Source organism: Octodon degus, unplaced genomic scaffold (assembly GCF_000260255.1).
Source record: "Octodon degus isolate 3935 unplaced genomic scaffold, OctDeg1.0 scaffold00070, whole genome shotgun sequence".
NCBI lineage: Eukaryota > Metazoa > Chordata > Mammalia > Rodentia > Octodontidae > Octodon > Octodon degus.
In genome coordinates, this window is record NW_004524646.1 from 3,676,333 (window position 1) to 3,690,106 (window position 13,774).

Genomic DNA, 13,774 nt, shown 5'->3' on the forward strand with positions numbered 1-13,774 from the left:
GATGAGCTGTAAAAGGCTCATGTCAATAACTTCTGAGGATAACCCACTAATATTATAGACTGCTAGACAGTGTTAGATTGTTCAGTTGAATTCAAACACCTACAGTATTTAGAGGCCAATAGGATATTCACCTCTGACAGGACAAAAAAAAAAGGATACAATGGAAAGATCATTTTATATTTATATATACAAAATAGTTAGCATAAATTTACAGCTACTTTCATTTAATTCAATGTGAAGAAAGAGGTGTACTAACAGTGTTTGGACAGAATATCCTGTCTGGTTCTTGTACTATGGACAACCACTAAGAAGATAACAATGTACAGTGTACTGACTATCAAAACTTTCCTATTAATTAGCTGTGAAACTGTCTCATTCATATGCATTTCTCAATAAAAAAACAAATGAAACTCCTAATCCTCATATGAACTTTCTCCATCTCCAGTCTTCCTAATGTTGAGTCCAAAAACTTTGGTGTCGCCTTTCTCTCATACCCTGCCTACATCTAGTCTATCAGCAAATCCTACTGACTCTACCTTTAATACATACAAGTGCTTTTCATTTCATGGGGTTATGTCCTGATAAACCCAGTGGAAGTTACAGGTATCATAGGTCTAAAGTGCATTTAACACACGTAGCCCAATTAATCTTAGCTATCTTAAAAGATCTATCTATCCATCTATCATCTATCTATCTATCTATCTATCTATCATCTATCTATCTATCTATCTATCTATCATCTATCATCTATCTTTTTCCATCCTTTTTTTCTTCTTCCCCCTTCCTGATTGTTTTTTCCTTTTGAACCATTTTTTCCCCTTTCACATTATCCATTGTCTATTTTGGACTTGTTTACTCTTTCAGTTTCTTACACTAGAGAAACAATATGATGCTTATATATGTGAGTCTGATTTATATAATTTGCTATCTTAACCAAATATTGAGGCTCATCAAATATTTTTCTGCATTTGAGATTATAGGAATTTTTCTCCGATAATCTATACTAGTCCACACTGATTAATTTTCTAATACCAAACTATCACAGAATACTGATATAAATCCAGAAATTATGTAATATAATATTCTTTTTATATAGTGATTGTTGTGTTTATTTAGTTATTTATCTTTGATTGCTGCATTTAGTTGGCTAAAATTTCCTCAGAATTTTTACATCAATGTGTCTTAACAGTATTTTTCCACTAGGTGGCACTCACGCCATCACGGTTAATAGCTCCCTCGAAAGAGTGGCGCACAAGTTTCAGCAGGATATTGGTTCTAGGACTCTACACAGATAGCAAAGGCAGAGGATGCTTATACAATGTTTTACACAAATTAAGAGTTTTGCTGCACATTTGTAATCCCAACATTCTGGGAGCCTGAGGCAGAAGGATCTGGGAGCTTGAAGGCAGACGCAAGTTTGAGCTCTGCCTGGGCAGTTTAGTGACTTAGCAAGATCCTGCATTAAAAAAAAAAAAAAAAAGTTGGGGATGTTACTCAGTATGAAGGCTCTGAGTTAAATCTCCAGTACCACGCATACATACACACATGGTTTCTATAACCTTAACTTTTATACTTTAAATAATCTGTAGATAATTTACAAGATCTATTACTATATACCATGCAAGTAGTTGTTATACTATATTATTTAGTCAATAATGACAAGAAATACAAGTATTAGTACAGATGACATTTTTTCTGGTGTTGGGTTTGAACACAGGACCTCATGCATGCTCGACAAATGGAGTCTGAGCCTTTTCCAAATATTTTGATCCTTGGTTGGTTGAATCCATCACTATAGAACCTAAGATATAAAGGGCTGACTGTATTTCATCTCAGTTATTTATACTGTCATAACTTTGAGTTCCACGAATCATTGGTACAGTAGTCATTGAGTTTTGCTGCTGTTTAAAAATATCTTCAGAAGTATTACATTAGAATTTGGTGTAGAACTCCCAAAGTTACTATGGGTGCAGCAAGAAAACTAAGCAGTGAGATATATATCATAATGCCAACATTGTACAAACTTTTACCACAATTCAACATTGCTTTTAGAAAATCTTTCAACTGTCTTATAGGCCCTAAGAAAGGAAGAAAGTCACAAGTAGGTGAAAATTGCTTTATATTATGCTATTGAGACACAGGCAAAATGATTATCTTACCACAGGTCAAGCAATTCAACTGCAGCCAGGGAAACATAGTGTCAGAACAAATCATGTGACACTAAGATCACTATGAAAATATTGTGTTAAAGATTAATTGAAAGCATTTTTCTTTCTCTCAGGTTTGATGAAACATAGTGGCCACAACATCTTTCCATTGGCTTTGCATATGAATCATGAATTGGTTATAGACATTTAGGCAACATTATTTTTTCCTTGAAAGTTCTATAGGAAACTATTTGGTGCTCACTGTTGAAGAGAAGAATCCATTGGTGATTTTATTTTATTTATTTTTATGTATTTAGTAAAGAGTCTATAGGGTTTTACTATATATATTGGACTAGGAATGATTCTCCTGTTTTCAGCCTCTCAAGCACTGGGATTACAGGCGTGCACCACCACATCCCAGTCTCAATCACTCTCTCAGTGCACCCCAGGGATGGCACCAGCACAGCAGGCTGGGAATCGAACCTCCAACCCTTGTGTCTGCCTAAACAGGCACTTTAATCTGCCAAGCTACTTGGCTGGCCCTTTACTTTGTAAATATCCTCAGCCTGTGCAAGAAAGAGCCACCTCCTGGGAGGGGTAGATGGGGATGTCCAGCTTACATATAAGGGAGGAAAAGAGGCTTGTTCCCCTGATTTGCTCTTGCTATTTTTGCTTTCTTCTGCCACCTTGGACTGTTGTCCCTGTGCTATTCTACCCTACCTTGGAGCCAGCTGATCATGGACTGAAACCTCTACAAACTGTGAGACAAATCGACTTTTCCTTCTTTAATTTTGGATGTTGGGTATTTTGTCCCAGCAATGAGAAAAGTAGCTGAGATAGAATTTGGTATGGAGAGTTGGGTCATTGCCATGACTATACCTGACCATGTTTAAGTTAAAGAGCTTTTTGGAAGGGCTTATGGGAATATATAGGAAAGGTTCAGAGATGTCACCTGAAACAGAAGCACTGAAATACCATCAGTTGTTCTGTGTGGGAGATTACAGTTAGAGTTTAGAATACCATAATGCTAATAGAAATCCTGCCTGTAAAGACCAGGCTGGGGAGATTTCTGCTGGGAAAAAGGAATGCATTGGTTGTTGGATTCCAAATGATGTGTGTTATGGCTTGGCAGAAAGTTTGTCTGCATTTTGCTTGTGTCCAGAGATTTTGCCTGAGACTGAGATTAAGTGCAGTGGATGGATTAATGTGGCAAAAGAAATTTCAAGGCAGTTGAATGTTGAGGCAATGGCATGGCTATTGTCAGAGGGCTTTTAGTCAGATTTATGTTGAGACTAAAGAGTAAATAACCCAGCATGATGATTTAAAATGCTGCGAGTTTGGCCAAAAAGAAAGTGCCAATAAAGCTGTGTACTGCAAAGAAGGGGCTGAGAGGATTTTCATTGCAAAGAAGGAATAAGAGAATAGAAAACATGGCCTGATGGTATCACAAGAAGCAGCAACTCTCCATCTTTTTCTGCCTTAATATTGTAAAGGTGAAAGACTACTTTGAGGGGACAGCCACAGAGCACCATGTTCTAAAGTGGAGGCAGTAGCCACACCAGGTTCCAGAATGGTGGTGTTATAGATAATTTGTTGCTCAGAATCAGGGTCAGAGTGCTCAGAAATCCAGGCACTTGACCCCTATAGCCAAGAGAGAGAAAAAAGCCTGGCTACTGCTCTAGCTGGCAGCAGACCTTGGCATCATCCGTCTGCTGTTGTTTTTAGGTACATGCAGAATGCTGGAGTTCTGAGGTTAAGAAGGCTTCCATGTAGATTACAGAAGGCCTGGGAAGCCAGGTAGTGTGCTCCTAGGAGGGCAACGTGTAAAGCTGTGAGTGAAAGGTCTATTCAGTGGAAACCCTAAAAGTTTGGAAAAGTCATGAATGTGAATCATCTAAGGAAAGTTGCAAGGAGGGAGTAATGCAGGCCAAAGAGAGAAGCCATGGGAGCTATGGCACCAAACAGTGGTGGAGCCACATGGAGATCATAATTTGCCATAGATTGTTCTGGATGTTCTACATGGAACTATAGGACTTAATGTTTGTCCTTCTAGATTTTGGACTTGCTTTGGTCCTAATGCTTTATATCCTGCTGTTTGTACATTTTGGAATGGTAATATTTTTCTTGTGCCATTGAATGTTGGAAGTGTTTACCTTTTCATTTGTACAGGGGCTCACAGCTAGGAGTTTGCCTTAGATCTTGGAGGAGACTTGGGACTTGGACTTTCCAGCAATGCCAAAACTGTTGGGACTTTGGTAACTCTTAGAGATGGACTAAAATGCCTCTTGCATAGAGGTATGTACATGAGTCTTTGGGGGGCTAGGGGCAGAATGTTATGGTTTGTGTCTAGTTGTCCCCTCAAAGCCTCATGCAGTCATTGGGGTGGCTTCCAGAGTTTGTGATTAATTCATGATCCAGTGTGGGGATTATGGGTGTGAGTGCTACATCTGTCCTGGGGTGGGTTATCTGCATACCACATAAGGAAGGGAGAGAGGCTTGCTTGCTGCTGCAGCCACTGCTCTTCCCTCTGCTCTTGCTCTTTGTTGTTTTCCACTGCCATGAACAGCTGCCCTCTGCCTTGGAGCCAGCCGAGCAGGGACTGAGACCCCACTTACTATGAGCTACGTAAACCTTTCCTTCCTTAATTTCAGATGTTGTCTTTTTTGATCCAGCATTGAAAGAACAGTAAGACAAGATATCATAATGTCTACCAAAACAGATATATGGATAAAGAGATATATAGAATATGATGTGTTTGTGCAAATGGATATTACTTAGCCATTGAAAGTGAGTGAAATACTAATTAATTCTACAACATAGATGAACTCTGAAGGTGTTTTGCTCAGTGAAATAAGATAATCACAAAAGAACGAACGCTGCATGAGTCCATCTATATGAAGTACTTAGAATAGTCAAATACATAGTGATGAAGAGTAGTTGTCCAGGGCTTGGGAGAAGGTGGCAATGTGGAATTCATATTTAATGAGTACAGAATTTCAACAGGGAAAGATGGAGTTCTGAGGCTGGATAGTAGTGATGGTTACAAAGCAATGTGAATGCACTTACTGCCACAGATGTGTGCACTTCAAAATGCTGAATTTTATGGTATGTATGTTTTCCCACAAGACTGAGTGAATAAAAAAGCAAAAGATGAGTAGCAATTTAAAAAGTAGGGAGCCAGGGAGATAGCTTAGTAGAATAAGCACTTGCCTGGAAAGCACAAAGGCCTGAGTTCAATCCCTGGTTCCGCAAAAAAAAAAAAAAAAAGTAGGATGAATATTTTATGGCCATAAAGTAGAAAAGTAAGAGCTAAGGAAAGAGAAAGTTCTGGTACAATAAGTCACACCACTCTACACTCAGCAATCATCCTGATGATTCTAAGTTATCCCGACGTGACAGGTGAAGTTGACAATGGCTGAGAAGGTATTCAAAGGAAAAAGAGACAATGTCATAATCCTCTCAAAAAAGGCAGATTTATCACCTTCCAAAGCAATATAATGAGTAGAGAAAACGAGACTAAGTTCTACCCAAGATGAGGGAGGAAAATGAGTCCGAAGAATAGTTCACCACTACACAATGTCAGAGCAAATGGAAGAGCTGCTCAGTGGTGTATACTTTAATGATGAACTAGATGAAAAGAGAAGAGAGAGAAGAGGTGGTAGAGGATGGGTTCTGATTGGACTGATTAGAGAAAGAACTGGAGATGTTCTCAGGTAAGCCATCAAAATCATGCAGGCATTCTGAAGTGGGGAGAAGGGGGAGGCAATCACACTCAGATGCTGAAAATCAAAGATGACTCCCCTCGACAAAAACAAATGTCTGAGTTGTTGAGAAAGGAAAGCGATGTTGCCTCTGGCCTACATCTCTCTGCCCATCCTTAACCTGTGGAGTACTGTATCTTGGCAGTGGTTCCAACAACTTGAGTGAAGGCAACAGTGCTCTAGAGGTCAAACTCCTGGGATAGCTCTATCCCTACTCTTCTGAAAGAAGAAATCTAGTGTGGGAGTTAAAACTGCAGTTGTGGCACCAGCGATGGTATGAATGGCAAATGGGGGAAGGGAGAGATAATAACATGCAAATGGGTAGTACTTCTCTTCTGTCACCCTCCCATGTACTGAAGAAAACTGTCCCAGTGGCATTGCATCCACCACTCACAGGCCAACATCACCAACAAAGTCCTCTTTTTTAGGCTTGATTTGAACATGGATTTCCCAGTGTCCAACCTGTTCTCCAGCAGAGGCATTGTTCTTACCTTGCACTGGTGCTGTCAGCAAACACGGAATGTTGTAGAAAAGCTATGATGGGGCAGGGACACTTCCAAACATCTGAACATCTTAAGACACCCAAGTACTCACTAGAAACCTCAAGGACTTTGCCTACCAAGGAACAAAACATACAAAACTTTGACCACTGATGTCTCTTGCCCCTTTTCAAGCTCTATAAAAAAACCTCCTTCTTTTTGTTCCCTGCAGATGACCTTTTTGCTCTCTGTCTGCCTGCAGCCAGGTGCAATACATTCCATGTTGTCTCAGCTGCTCTCTGCCTCATACCATTCCTTATAGCCTTCACCTAAGCAGAGGCAGGCTGAACACTGTAATCTGTAGGAGGTACCAAGCCTGTTGGCAAAGACCCAGGAATCACATCCCTACAGACATAGAGGAGGAGAGAGGTGGAATGGAATTGGTCCAGAGTGGGCTTCTTTCTACTGTTTCCCCAAACAACACACAGATCTGATAGTAGGAAATTCTGCCAATGACCACTGTCCTGCATGGGCAAGGGAGACCCTTTTCCTTGGGACTGTGCCAAGTTCTGGTAGTTGAAAAGTAAAGCTCTTGGGTCAGGGACAGCCTGGGATCAGAAAGGAAAGAAACAGAGTGGGTGGGCTCGGGCAGAGAGCTTCTGATAATCTAGGTGGCAAGTCTCTGGAGGAAGAACATAGAGGCAAATGAGGGATTTGCCTGGCAGCAAGAGGGGTGGGAGTGGGAGATTATTGGTGGAAAGTGATGGAGAACCAGGAGTTGAACAAACTATTTCACATCTTCCTCTTCCCAAACTAATTGAGTTGGTTGGATTTTGGGACAAAGACAAACATTTACAGTTACCATGCCCAAAGCAAGTTGGTTTTGAAGAGGGTGTGTCTAGACTGACAGCTCTCACCACTCCCAGGCAGGCAATTAAGAAGGTGTGTGTGTGTGTGTGTGTGTGTGTGTGTGTGTGTGTGGTCAGCTGCCTGTAAGTGGACTACAACTACAGCAGGAAGAAATTGTGTGGACACTTTGGCTATGTGGTATGGGGGCCAGGAGGTGTGTTTTTGCTCATATGTTTGTTATAGGTTCTGCCTGGTTTTTCTTTTTCTTTTTCTTTTCTTTTTGCCCTTTTTTTCTCCATTCATTTCTTGCTTCTATATAAATTTTTAGTTTTAGTTTTAAAGTTTTCTTGTTTTTTAAATTCTGCCCTTAATCTTCCTTCTCTCTCTCTCTCTCTCTCTCTCTCTCTCTCTCTCTCTCTCTCTTCTGTTTTTCTTATTGTATCCTCTTTGCTCTTCCTCATTTTAGCTAGTCCTCTGTCTTCTCTTATTTCTTCTCTGCATTTCACCCATATATATCATCAGGTATCTGTATATGTACAAAAAATAAGAATAGACCAGTGCTTTAAGGAGAATGATGCCATTTATAGGCATGTTGGGGTAACCCTTAAAAGAGTTGTGCTTACAGGATTTAAATAAAACTAAGAATAAATGTATTAACAGGTTTCAATAATTTCATAGCACTTTACCTCCCTGCACTTTATCCTGCCCCCACAAATATTCTTTTAGTACTCTTTAACATTAACTCTTTACTCCGAGAGTCTCACCTCTTATCTACTTTTTACCTATTAACATTTCTCTTATCTCCTTCTCCTACTGACTCACTCTTTCCCTCTTCCCTTTCTCTTGCTTTGCCTTTTCCTTACATCCTAGGGTAATCACTAATACCAATGTAATATGGGGACACAGATAGAAGGACAAAAGTGTCAAGGCAAGTTTTAATTTTTATGAGTAATGTATAGTTAGATTTGTGGATGCTATTAAACAAGTAGGAATTCTCTTCCTACAATATAGTGACTGGGTTCAACCAACTTAAATTGAACATGTGAAGTGTTAGACAATCCCTTTTGACAAATAAGGCTAAGGTCACATAATTAGAAAATGAAACGCATTTTTATTTTTGGTAACAGGATTGAACTCAGGACCTTGTGCTTGCCAGGCAGACACTTACACAGCTGAGCTATCTCCCTGGTGTAAAACAAAGTCTAATTAAAGAGAATTTCACACCGACAAAATGTCTATTTATTTATTTATTTATTTAGGCGGAACCAGGAATTGAACTCAGGCCTTTGCACTTGCCAGGAAAGCACTTTTTCTACTGAGTCATCTCCCCAGCCCTCTTCACTCTATTTAATATTGATCCTCAGCGCTCTCTCTCTCTCTCTCTCTCTCTCTCTCTCTCTCTCTCTCTCACACACACACACACACATAATCACACAGAACATGAAAAAGAAAAGCAGAAAAGTACGTCAAAGACTCCCAACTCTCCCAAATCAGATCTAAGCAACAGTGATGGAGAGGAAGCATGAAATGATTAAGGAGAAAACAAAGAAATTCATTGAGCTCAAAGATGATATAACCCAAAAGATAGTGGAGTTAGCATTCAAATTGACCAATGTGGTTATAGAAGAAACAAAAAATTAGAAGATCTGATCAAACTATTCAAAACATGAATGACAAAATAAACAAACTCCATGAGAATGTGCCAAACAAAAATTCCACATATAAAGAATTCTACTGAATGCACGAACACGGAAATTACCAACGTGCAGAGCCCTCATACCTTGAATACAGAATGAAAGTGCAAGATGATATACTCAAATATGCCTTAAAAATAAAGAGAGCCAGGAATGTTGCTAAGGAGACTAACCTAAGGTTAACTGGAGTTAAAAGGAACTTAGAGGACAGTACACATAGAAATAAAAAATACCTTATAAAAATAATAGCAGAAAATCTTCCAAACATGGGAAAAGAACTCAAGATACAGATAAGCAAGGCTTACAGAATGCCATTATTTTTTATTAAAAATTAAAGAAAAATTCAATTTTTATATTATTTTGTTAAGACATATTTGCAGTTACATGCATTCTTATAATCATCCTTTAATAGCTGGTGCATGTAAATAATGCAGCTTATTTCTTTTTTAAGACCCCTTTCTTTTCCCCTCCTTCTCTTCTCTTTTAGTTCCCCTTTTCATTTTTGTTGCTGTTATTAATCTTAGTTAATGTTTATGGCATATAATGTCCACATTCATGGAGGTGATTGCAACCTTGTACATGGTGTATTTTCACTCTATTTCCCCATCTCTTGTCCCTCACCTCTTGCCTGTGGTCCCTTGGACCTCTTACCATCTGCAAGAGATCCATCCCCTTGTCTCTTTCTATCTTTCTTTTATTTTTTCTCCTTGTTTATGATTTGCCTTAAGCAGAAGACTGACACCATATGGTATTCAATATGCGTGCCTGATTTACTTCACTCAACATTGTATTTTCCAAGTGCATCTATTTTCATACAAATATCTCAAATTTGTCTTTCTTTATAGCCGAGGACTATTCCATTATATACAGACACAGCATTTGCTTTATCCAATTTTCTGTTAATGGGCATATAGTCTGTTTCCTGGATTTTATATTACAAATTTCCATAAACATTGGTGTGCATATTTTTCTGTAATATGATGTCTTAGATTCTTTGACAAAGATATGTGAGAAGGTGATACCTGGGTCATATGAAATTTCCAATTTTAGTTCTTTGAGAAATCTTCATACTGAGATCCATAATAGTTGTACTAATTTACCTTCTCACTAATAGTGTTGGAGGTTTTCTTTTTTACCACAGTCATGATAGCATTTGGTTTCTCAATGACTCCAATTCTTTCTGGAGTAAAATGAAATCTGGTTTTAATTTGCATCTCCCTAATGGCTGGATATGTTAGACATCTTTTTCATATATTTGTTGAAAATGCCAAATAATTATGCTAAAAATAAAGCTCCCTCCATGCTCAGCAGACAGTGCCCTGGCACACTGGCAGCATTACCAAACACACTGCACAACCACAGGAGTGTGTCCAGCCAGGCGGTTGTAATGTGGACACTGTAGGGGAGGGACCTCTGCCAGGAAACTCCCTCTCTTCCTCTGTGATGTTGCTCAGGGTTCATAGGTCCCTAGCACACCCAGGCTGGCATTTCTGATGCCTTTGAAGTATCAACCTTAGCATCTGAGACATCTGATGTGTAGAGTATCTGTCTGCCCAAACTACCCAAGTTTCAGAAATTATGGATCCTGCAAACAACTGATAGCAGCTAAATATCTTGGCCTCCAAGCAGGGTATTGGTAACTGTCAACCAGGAAACTAACATACTGTGTCTGTGAACATCATGGTGTCATCATTCTCTGTGAAGATGTAAAATACCCTTTCAAAAAATTCAATAGGTTCAATGTGCCTATTATTTAACTTCTCATGATGGAAGATCAGGATACTTATAAGAATATGAAGTGCTATCACCAGAATTCATAGTTACCTTTTAAAATGTGAAATTCACTTTATTTTCACTTTTTTAAAAAACAAGGTGATACACTAAAATAGAGATTCAAGACTTACCCATTACCAGAGAAAACATTCTCTCAGGCTTTTGCAGAGAGCAAATTGGTCAAGCAATGGCTGTGACTCTTCCAGATGGCTGACACTGACAAAAGATCTACAAACTGCTGTACAGGGTTTCAGGGTAAATCCTGAGGGGATTTGACTAACCTTGTCAGATACGAAAGTTACACTTCTTGGTATGTAGGTCTTGCTTTTTCTTGGTCTTAACCATCCAGCAGAAAAGCATAAAAATGAGGTATAAAAAGTAAAGCCATATTAATATGCTGAGCTGTAAAAGGCTCAAGTCAACAACTTCTGACATTTCCAATAATGCAGATAGCCCAATACTATTATAGACTATTGGACTATATTGGATTACTTTGCTGAATTCATGCACCTACAATATATGAATGGCAATGGAATACCCATCTCTGACAAAAGTAAACAAAAAGGAGCATATAAATGAAGGACCATTTTGTAGTGAAAAAATATATATCTGTATATACAAAATAGTTAGCATAGATATACAGCTACTTTCTCTTAGTTCAATGAGACAAAAGTATTTTTTATTAATTTTATAGAGAAACAAATAGCAATGAAACAATTTCAAAACCGATTACTAGGACAGTTTCAATAATTAATACATTGCATATTGTCATCTTTGTAGTGGTTATTCATAGTACAAGATGCAGATATGATATCCTGTCCAAACACTATTAGTACAAATCTTTCTTCTTATTGAATTAAGAGAAAGTAGCTGTATATCTATCCTAACTATTTTGTATATACAGATAAAAAGTGGTCCTTCATTTATATCCCCTTTTTTTGTTTAGTTTTGTCAGAGATGGGTATTCCATTGTCATTTAAATATTGTAGGTGCATGAATTTGGCAAAACAATCCAATATAGTCCAGTAGTTCATAATAGTAGTGGGTTATCCATGGGACTGGCAATGTAAGAAGTTGTTGACTTGAGCCTTTCACAGCTCAGCATATTAATATGGCTTTACGTTACATACCTCATTTTTATACTTTTCTGCTGGATGGTTAAGACCAAGATAAAGCAAGACCTATATAACAAGAAATGTAACTTTTATATCTGATAAGGTCAGTCAAATCCCCTCAGGATTTATCCTGTAACCCTGTACCGCAGTTTGCAGATCCTTTGTCAGTGTCAGCCGTGTGGATGAGTCATGGCCATTGCTTGACCAATTTGCTCTCTGTGAAAGCCTGAGAGAATATTTTCTCTCCCTGTGACTCTCCTTAGGCACACTCTGCATCATCGATCACTTTCCTCTTTGGCCCCATAATCTCACTGTTCAGAAAATTTGGGACACAACTAAGTTACATGATGTTAAACTACAGGTTCTCCTATGTCCTGAGTTCTCACTAACCTCAAAAGGCTAGGGCCAAAATGTTGGCTGTCCTTGCAGCCCTTCTTTTTCCTCTAGTTTTTAGTCTGCAAACTTAAGTTGTTAACCCTACAGAAGAGAAACTTAATGATATTATTAAACAAAAAGGAGCATATAAATGAAACTTAATGATATTATTACCCTATAACGTAAGTAGTTGAGCTTAACCTCACTATCTGTCTGAATATCAAACATCTTAGACATAACATGGAATAGGTATTTTCCATCAAGTATTGATATGTTAAACTTTAAATCCCTATAGAATGTGAAGAAAAAAGAAAAAAACTTATAGAAATAAAAAAATAGGAATAAACAATTACATATTTTTACACAGGAATTTAGAAATCTAAACATATACAGCATTGTAGCAAGACATTCCTATGACATTATTTTCTTGTCTCTTGTTTTCATTTATTACCCCCCCCTTTTTTTAAGCAAACATTTACTTGAGAGACAGTATGGCAGTAATTGGTATGACATGACAAAGTATGTATTTAGAAGACCAGAATGACAGGCAATCCAAGCATGACCTTAGTAATACACATTGCTATCTTCAGTGTAGTTACTTAGTTCCCATGTATCAACATATATAGTTAGGGTGAGAATCCTACCAATTAACTACTAATTTCAAAAACCTGCTGTATTTCTTGACATATAGGTCTTGCTTTATCTTGGTCTTATCCATCCAGAAGAAAAGTGTAGAAACGAGATATGAAAGGTGAAACCATTTTTTATGTGGAGCTGTAGAAGGCTCAGGTCAACATATTCGGACATTGCCAGCCTGTGGATAGCCCACTGCTGTTGTGGACTACTGGACTATATTGGAGTGTTTTGCTGAATTCATGCACCTGCAGTGTTTGGATGGCAATGTAATACCCGTCTCTGACAAAACTAAGCATAGAAAGGAGGTATAGATGAGGGACAGTTCTGTATCTGTATGTACAAAATTGTTAGGATGGATGTGTAGCCACTTTCTCTTGATTCAATGGGAAGAAAGATTTGTAGTAATAGTGTTTGGATGGGATATCATGTCGGCATCTTGAGCTGTGAATGACTATTACGAGGACAACAATATGCAATGTAGTAATTGTTGTGACTCCTACCGACCTGTTTTGAAACTGTCTCATTGCAATTTTTTTCTCAATAAAATTAATGAAAAAACCCAACCTGCTGAAGATTCTCAGGATCATTGCCTTAACCATCTTGTGCATATACATGTATGGCATTGTCCCTGTCATGTTTCCTAGCTTTTCTCCTTGCCCTCTCTTCATTGTTTAATCCTTAAGCTCTTGCTTTCCTTTTTTTTTTTTCCTTTTTTCCATTTTTTTATTTTATTGAGAAATAAATAGCAATGAGACAGTTTCAAAACTGATTAATAGGACAGTTTCAATAATTAATACATTGTATATTGTTATTTTCTTAGTGGTTATCCATAGTACAAGAAGCAGACAGGATATCCTGTCCAAACACTATCAGTAAAAATCTTTCTTCTCCTTGAATTAAGTGAAAGTAGTTGTATATATATCCTAACTATTCTGTATATACAGA

General features: G+C 38.1%; 1 protein-coding gene across 1 annotated transcript in view; it reads right to left on the reverse strand.

Moving 5' to 3' along the window:
- The window catches only part of Catsperb (cation channel sperm associated auxiliary subunit beta), a 167,206-nt gene that overhangs the window by 91,016 nt on the left and 62,416 nt on the right, over positions 1 to 13,774 (reverse strand). The window lies entirely within an intron of this gene.